This window comes from Mus pahari, chromosome 8, assembly GCF_900095145.1.
Source record: "Mus pahari chromosome 8, PAHARI_EIJ_v1.1, whole genome shotgun sequence".
Classification (NCBI taxonomy): domain Eukaryota; kingdom Metazoa; phylum Chordata; class Mammalia; order Rodentia; family Muridae; genus Mus; species Mus pahari.
In genome coordinates, this window is record NC_034597.1 from 39197574 (window position 1) to 39206260 (window position 8687).

An 8687-nucleotide genomic window follows, 5' to 3' on the forward strand; every position below is an offset into this window, starting at 1 on the left:
CCGATACACTTCCCTTCCTTTTACAGCCTTGCAGTTATGTCCATAACCCAGAGGAAGCGACGACGTCTCAGCTCTTCCTATGGTGTCATAATTGCAATGTACCAAGGCTAAGAGGAAGCGACGACGTCTCAGCTCTTCCTATGGTGTCATAATTGCAATGTACCAAGGCTAATGGATGGGGAGGTCACTGTGTCTATGTATCTCTATTAAAAGTGTAGCTATGGAGACCTTAGCCAGTGACCAACTCTGCCCGGTGGCATTTCGTTCCCTGTACGCATGTGGAATCCTTGTTCAAGGAGGATAAGTTAATATAGTTGCCTATGAATATATTATTCTAAATAAAATATGGGAAGCTGAGAGAGTCTTAAAATGTTGGGGTCCAGGAGTCATCCCACAAACCACACGAACACTGATCTCACTCAGACAGGGATGGTTTATTGAACGCATGCCCTAATACTGGCCGATCAGAGCAGGGCAGTAGCTCAGAATTTGGGGGCTGAGGCTACAGGCCTGAATATCTTTTCTTTGGCAGCTTATAAAGGCGAAGACCCCAGTAAGCTCATACACAAGTCTAGGAAGTGCTGCCCAGTGGTTGGCTCTGACTCAGGCCATGTTAGAACAGTTCATATTGACCTTGAATTTGATAGGTCCTAGGGAAAGCTTTGTGGAATTTCTTAAGAGTAACAAACCTCATGCATATCATAACAGGGTGTGTGATCAGCATGACCTTGCTCTGAATCAAGTTATTTTTCTGTGCCCATGACTGGCAGGCATATTACACCAACAATATGAAATAGCTGGCAAGCATGGAACAAAATGGCTACAGCTTTGCTGTAGGAGAAGGGCAGGCCTCAACAAAAACGTACACGTGTGTTAACTCTATTGTTCCCTAAGTAATAAGCTATGTCATAAAAACCATTGCCCCGCAAAAAAGAAGTTTAAATGATTACCTAAAGGATTTCAGAGCAAGATGTTATCTGTTATCTGATGTTGAAATATAAAAGAAATGTGCACACACCCAAGTTTACAGCTAGGGAAGAGTCACATGCTCTTCCTATATCACCCTGGCATAATGCCAACCTAAGGAGTCCTAGTTCTCTGAGGATCAAATACATATCTTTGTTTAACTTTTGATTTACTGTAGTTTTATAAATGAAGGACTTTGAGTAACTTTAAAACAATGGAAATGATTGGTATCTCATAGCAGTACAAATTAACTTTGTCCACTGTCTTGGCTGATCTTCTACTGCTGTGATAAAACACCATAGCAAAGGCAACTTATCAGACAAAATGTTTAACTGGGCTCTCAGGACTAGAGAGCTCAGGTCCACAATGGTGGAGTGAAGGCAGGGTGGCAGGCACAGCTCAAAGCTCACGTCTCCAATGCCAGTAAGAGGTAGAGAGCGTCCTGGGAATGGGGCAAAGCCCACTCTCCAGTGGCTCGCCTCCTCCAACAAAGCCATGCCTCCTAATCCTTCCAAAATATTTCTATCTGGAGACCAAGTAATCAAACATATGAAATTATGGGTCCATTTTCATTCAAACACAACAGGAGATAAAAATTCCCCTTTGGGCTGGACAGTGGAGATGCCTGCCTTTAATTCCAGCAGAGGCAGAGAAAGCAGATCTTTGTGAATTCAAGGCCAGCCTGGTCTACAGAGTGAGTTCCAGGACAGCCAAAGCTACACATTAAAAACCCTGTTTTGAAAAACATAACAAGCAAACAAAAAAGTTCCTGCTTGGTAAAGGTGAGTATAATCCCAATGTGTAAATTGTATTATCCTGTGTTATATTAACCATCATTTTATTACACTTTTTATTTATTTATTTGGCATGGGCATATATACATACACACACACACACACACACACACACACACACATACATATATGTATATATGCAGGCCAGAGAACAACATGCAAGAGTCAGTTCTCTATTTCCACCATGTGACCATGTGAGTTCCTGAGGTCAGGCTCTGATGGTCAAGCTCTGCAGGGAGTACTTTATCTACTGAGCCATCTTGTTGAGGGTGCCTTTATGCACTGTGTATTCGGATGTTGATTGATGTGTCCAGAGATCTGGTTGCAGTCTGGACACTGGCATTGTTGTGATATTTGGAGCATCTCCTGTCTCAATGGTGTGTAAAAATTCTTTTCCATTCCCTCTGATTGATAATGAGCTGATTCAGCCTGTGGCAGAGCCGAAAAGAATAGTGCAAGACTTCCAGTCCTAGTCAGAGGGTCCCAAGCAAAAGGAGAGAAGCAGAAAGGAGGAAGAGAGAGAAGGACCAGAGGGAGAGAAGGACCAGGAGGATTCTCCATGAGCCGACGGTCAAAGGAGTCACCATGAGGACACACATGGAACAGAGCAAGCCGGGGAGAGACTCACATTTCAGGTAAAGCGCCTCATGGTTGGCAAGGAGGCAGCTGTAGATGGTTAGAATAGATGAGCACCTTCCCAGAACCGTGCCTGACGCTTGTTAATAAATGTATTAGGTCTCTGTGTCATTTATTCGGAAGCTAACACAGGCTAGAACAGGCATGGAAATGCACTGTCATTACTTGGGAGCAAAAAGGGGAAAAAAAAATGCCCCCAGAATTGCAGTTCTACCATCTCGCTGGCCCACATTAACCAATTTTGTGTGTGTAACTTGGTAATTTTAACTCCAATGTTGTTTATTTCAGTGGTTACAAATACAGCTGTTTCTGTCATGTTCCTCCACAGTTTAACCACCCTGCTGGACTTCCAAGAATAAGACAGGAAGGTGCCTTCTTTGGTTTTGTATGACCCTTGTGTTTTGCGTGCATTATCATTGTGAGTGCAAATATGCAAACATATGTGTGAGCATGCCAGAGGTGAGCATGCCTTGGGCATCTTCCTTCACAGCTTCTCTGCCTTGGCGTTGTTTTGTTTTGTTTTGGGTTGGGTTTTTTTGTTTTTGTTTTGTTTTGTTTTGTTTGAGACAGCCTCTCTTCAGTGAACCTGAAACCCACTGGATTTGGGTTTTATCTCCACCTCCTCAGTACAGGAACTATTGATTCTGACCAACATACTCAGATTGTTACATGGGAACTAGGGACCTGAACTCAGATCTCTACACTTACAGAACAAGCACTTTATTGGCTGAGCTACCTTCTCAGCCTCAACACTCATGTTTTTTAACCTCATGAAAATTCCACCTCAACATTGATGTGCTTCTCAGGGCTTACAAAGGCCAGGTACCAGTGGTCATTTGTTAGTGCTAATTTTCTCACCTTCAGAATATTCACAAATATTCCTCCAGATAAATTTCCATGAAACATCAGTGATGATGGTTTTTCCACCACACCCAGAGTCTCAGTGGTTTATAAATTATCTAAATTTTAACTGAAGTATTCAAAGTTAACTATCAAAGACAAAGATGCTTAGAGGAGAGAGATGAAGGATTAAATGAAAAGTTGCATGTTTAGCTTTAGTTGTCAACTTGACACAATCTAGAATCACCTGGATAGAGAATTTTAATGAGGAACTGTATAGATCTCTTTGGCCTGTGGACATCTTTGTGGCAGATTATCTTGATTTTATTAAGTGAGGTGAGAAGATTGAGCCCACTATGGGTGGCACCATCCCCTATGCAGGAGTTCATAAACTCTGTAAGAGCAGAGAGGATGAGCTGAGCACAAGCACGTACACAGTAATTTGTTCTTTGCTTCTTGACTGTGGATGTAACTGTCAAAAGCTACTTCTACTAAGACTTCCCCATTATGGCAGATGCTAACCTAAAACTGCAAGCTACAATAAGTCCTTTCTTCCCTAAGTAGCTTTATCAAGGTATTTTAATCACAGCAACAGAAACAAAACTAAGACACACATTGTCCTGTCTGGACTATTTTACTAAGTAAACCAGAGCATGGGGCCAATTTGCTGAGAGTGTTACAAAAGCAAACAGAGAAAGGTTTGGGGTAAGCTGTGTGGTCTCAACACTGGGGTGCTGTTAATAACCAAAGCTGAAAAACAATGGTACAGAGTTCTTTACATTTGAAAGGGGAAGAGGAAAATAAGTACTCTCTGACCCTAAGGGGTTGTGAAGAATTCTGGGTCTTGTGGAAGTCTATGACCTTAAGTAACAGTCTTATAGTAAGGAACTGTGTGTGTGTGTGTGTGTGTGTGTGTGTGTGTGTGTGTTTGTGTGTGTGTGTGTTGAAATTCACATAGAAGAAGCATGGTGGAGGGACAGTAACCAACCACAACCTCTGAGATGGCTGTGCCTAGGTCTACCCCACAGCTAAAAGGAGGATTTAATCTGAGAGATGAACTACCCTCCTCTATCAATTCCAAGAAAGTTTAAAATGCAGAGGTATGCATGTGGAAGAACTCAATACATTTTTATTTCTTTCTTCTTTGTTATCTATTTAATTTTCTGAGATAGCATGTCACTAGTCTTGGTTTGCCTGGAACTTACTATGTAGAACTAGGCTGGCCTTGAACTCCCAGAGATCTCCCTTCCTCAGGGATGCTGGGATTAAGGCATGAGCTACCATGACCAGCCCCATATTTTTCATTTAAGAAAAGAAATCCCAGTTACATAAATATACTTTTAAGTTCTAAAGAACTCAATCAGAGCACTCTGTGTGAACTAAAATAGCAAACTGAATTTCATAAATATGTACAATTAACATGCATTAATGACAGAATATAGAATGACATTGGCCATGGAAGAAGATTGAATCCACCAGACTCCCTCCAGTTACTGCCTCACTGGTTCACAAATATCTGTTGTCTTGTGGTTTGGCGAAGTTGACTCTACGAAAGATTTCCTGATCCCATTATAAGACAAAGACCAGGGCCTCCTCAACCCACAAACTCTCCCAGTAGATTTGTTCCATGGCACACAAACCCCAGCATCAGGTACCTTGAAAGTAGGGCTAGAGGAAATGAGATATTAATCTGTGGTGGGATTTCATTTACATAAATCTGTAGTCAGCACAATTCAGACACATTGTGAGGCCCTGGGAACTTGTTCATGCTTGTGTGCAATGGCTATTTTGGCTGTTGTGGGGCTACCTGAGGGATATCAACCAATGTAGGGAAGGGTTTTGCCATTTGGGGACTGGGCCATGGTAAGCAGCAGAAAGCCAGGCATCATGTGGTCCTGGGGAATACTGAACCTTATAGCTACTACAAGAGGCAAGGCTTTCCTGTGCCTGGCTGGAAGACCCTTCGCCTACTCCTTGCCTGTGAAGCAAGGGTGAGAGGATTTAGTGGGAATCTTTTCATTTCTGGTATTTGATCTGGAATCCATTAACTTGGGTGGTCCTGAGTCTATTTTGTTAAAGTTTTCTGTTTATCCTTGCATCGCTAACAGATTTTTGGAAGTTTTTTGTTTTCTTTTCTTATTTTGGTTAGGATAGGGCGTTCACAGCAAGACAGATTAAAGCCATTCATGAAGCTTTTAGTTTTGGGGGGCGTTTTGTTTTGTTTTGTTTTCAGAATAAATGTTTGCCTCTATAAAGCATCTAGATTTATAAATTGAGTGATTCAGTTTTAATAAAACTAATTTCAAAATTCCTTTTGCCGTCTGGGTATCTGACACTGTTGGTCTTCTAAGACTCCTTTAGATCCTTGGTCTTATAGGAACTTGGTAAACTCCTTTATGTCTGTAAAGGACCCCACACCTGCCACCCTCCCTGATATTCAGTGACAGTGCTTCAATCCTAAAAAGACCCAGAGATCCTCCCTCTGTCAGGACAGGACAGCCGGGGAGTTCTGAGTCTGTCTCAGGTGTCCTAACAGCCCTATGTTTTCCTTCACATCGGCCAATACAATCTCCATTAATTCATCTTTCAGATTAACCAGAGCTGCTGTCTCCGGTTGGGTTCTGGGCGCCACAACAGTACTCTTTTCTACGGAAAACCAAAGACGCCCATGTCTAAGTAGGAAGTAAGTGGGTGGGTAATTAGAAAGACACGCTGACCATCTCCCAGAACTCTGCTGTGTGATTGAATATAAAACACCTCTCATTGACTCAAGTGTTTGAACATTTGTCCCAGCTGGTCCTGCTGTTTGAGAAGGCCATGAGACATTAGAAGGTAGAGTTATAGTGGCAGAACTATGTCGCTGGTCAACTTACAGGTTGTTTTAGACTACCCCGCTTGCTATTCCCTCTCTCCTCCTTGAATGTGGAAATGAGAGGAGCCAGCTTCCTGCTCCCACTACCGTGCCTTCCCTGCCTATGCCTACATCTCTTCTCCATGATGGATTCTAGCCCCTGGGACTCCACGCCAAAATTAACCCTTTCATCCCTGAGTTGCTTTTGTCAGAGGTTTTATCACAGGGCCAGAAAAGAAACGAAGACAACAGACAACGAGGAGTGGCCGTGCTGGTTCTGGAGAGATCCACTGGTTACTTTCAGAGTTTTCCTCCTCCTCTCCTCAGCCTCACCTCTGTCTTGGGAGTAGGTTTGCCCTTCATCTGTGAGAGCTCCTTGAGGCTTGGCTTCGGCTCCTCTCCTTTAGTTTTCTGTAAACAGCCATCTTCAAAGGTTGTCAACTCCTGGATCGTCATCTCCGGACCTTCTTTGCTCCACTCCTTCCGTCAGACTGTGCCTATGACGTCTCGAATTCTCAACTGTCTACAAGACAGAGCGTGAGATCTTTCCGCCTCCCCTAAATTCACTTTCCTCCCGGACTTCCTATCTACCAAACCTCATGCAAAGTCAGAATCTGTAAGTCACCCCAGGGCTTCCCCGTCCCTCGTACTCTACAGCCTGCACATCTCTGAGTACTCATCTGGTGACTTTGTCACTTCCTACCCTCCGTCAGAGCCCGCAATCCACACTGCCATCATTTCTCATCCAGACTCGCAGCTCTCAGCCATTTGCTCTCAGGTCCACTCTCATTCCCCTCTCTCTTTACCTCATTGGCTCCCGAGCACCCACCTGACTGAGGTGAGCAATCACTTTCTTCCCTGGACTGCCGCCACTCTGCTGGCTCTTGTTTCCCTGCAACAAGTCATGTTGCCAGGCCTCTGCACCCCAGCCTATCACAGTCGTCTCTCATTTTCTCCTTGTGCCTGCAGACCTCCTGCCCAGTACACAAGTGCACACAAGCTCAGGTTACCATCCATTTATCCTGCATAGCTTGTCTCAAATATCCTCTTCTCTTACCCATTTCCTGTTCCTGAGCTAAGTGCTCACACAGGATCATATTCTAGATATGTGTAGCTCGAGTTTAGAATTATAGGCAACCTTCCACACGCGACCGCCTTATTCACAGGATGAATCATCCACAGATTAAAGTGTTTGGAATGTTTTTCAGCTATACTCACTGTGTGTGGATTTTTGTCTTTTCACTGTTATTTAATACAGTAGAGCTATTTATGCATCTCATTAGAGATGATCAGTATCTGGAGATGGCTGAAAATACACAGTGTATAGCCTGTGCCAGCTATGTGCAAATGTGCTTCCATTTTAAATAAGACTTGAGAATCTTTGGATCATGGAATCTTTAGAAAGTAATGGAGCCCTAACCCCTTATGAGTTCCAAGGGGCACCTGTATATGCCTTCATTCAGTTAGTGGTCCTTACTGAAGTATCTGGTTTATGCCAGGCACTGTTCTGGATACTCGAGAACTACTCAACCAATAGAAAAGCAAACAGGTATATTTTTACCTAATCGTTTAGATCTACTTATTTTTACTTTGTGTGTGTGTGAGTGTTTTGCCTGTATTTATGTATATGCACCGTGTTTATGCCTGGAACCCACAGAAGTCAGAAGAGCACATCACATCCCCTAGAAGATGGTGGTTGGGAGCCACCGTGTAGTGCTGGGTCCTCTGGAACAAGAGCCAGTGTTCTTAACCAGTGGGCAATCTCTCTAGCCCAAACTTGAATATTTTTAAATATTTCAGAAACAGAAAGTTTTAAATTACTATTAATTATATTCTTTTAATTGTTACAAGTTAATTTCCATGCTTTCCACCTCGATTCCATCGTATACCGGGCTCCATACTTAATGGGAACTAGGACTATGACTGGTTTTGCTGACAAGCACTGTCAGCCCTCATTGATAGGATCTGTCAGGGACTCAACACCTGGGAAATTAATGAACATTCAAATCTGTACACCGGCAAGTGAATGAATGACTAATTTTAATACTTGAACCGGTTTAAAAGTGAACTGTGATACTTTTAATACTTCCAATATTGTGATAAATGATCGGGATGGAAAGTGCATATGTAATCCTCAGGGATAACTTTCCCTTCTCCATTAACCTTTCCCTGTCAGCAGCTCTTCCCGCTGCCCTGCATCTGAAGAAGCAGTTGAACATTGCTGCCATCTTTTGACCAAAGGCAGTGCCACAGGTATTAAAAGCTACAGCTAGAATATGATTCTCATCACTGCCTCTGAGTAGCTACGAAAATCTTGCCACTGAGGTCCATCTCTGCCTAAAGTCCCCAAGAAGATGCTGCCAGCTCGGAGGCAAACAGTGCCCGTGCCCCGTGCCTGGCTCTTCTCTTTACTTGTTGGTTTGTGGGGTTATCGGCCTAGCCCTCTACTTCCGCATCCCAGCGCCATGGTATATGTGAACAACTGTTTTCTATCAGAATATCTGGAGTAGGGTCACTCAGAAGATACTGGTTGCTGTTACAAAAAAACTCCCTTCTGAAGAAGAAGAAGGAGGAGGAGGAGGAGGAGGAGGAGGAGGAGG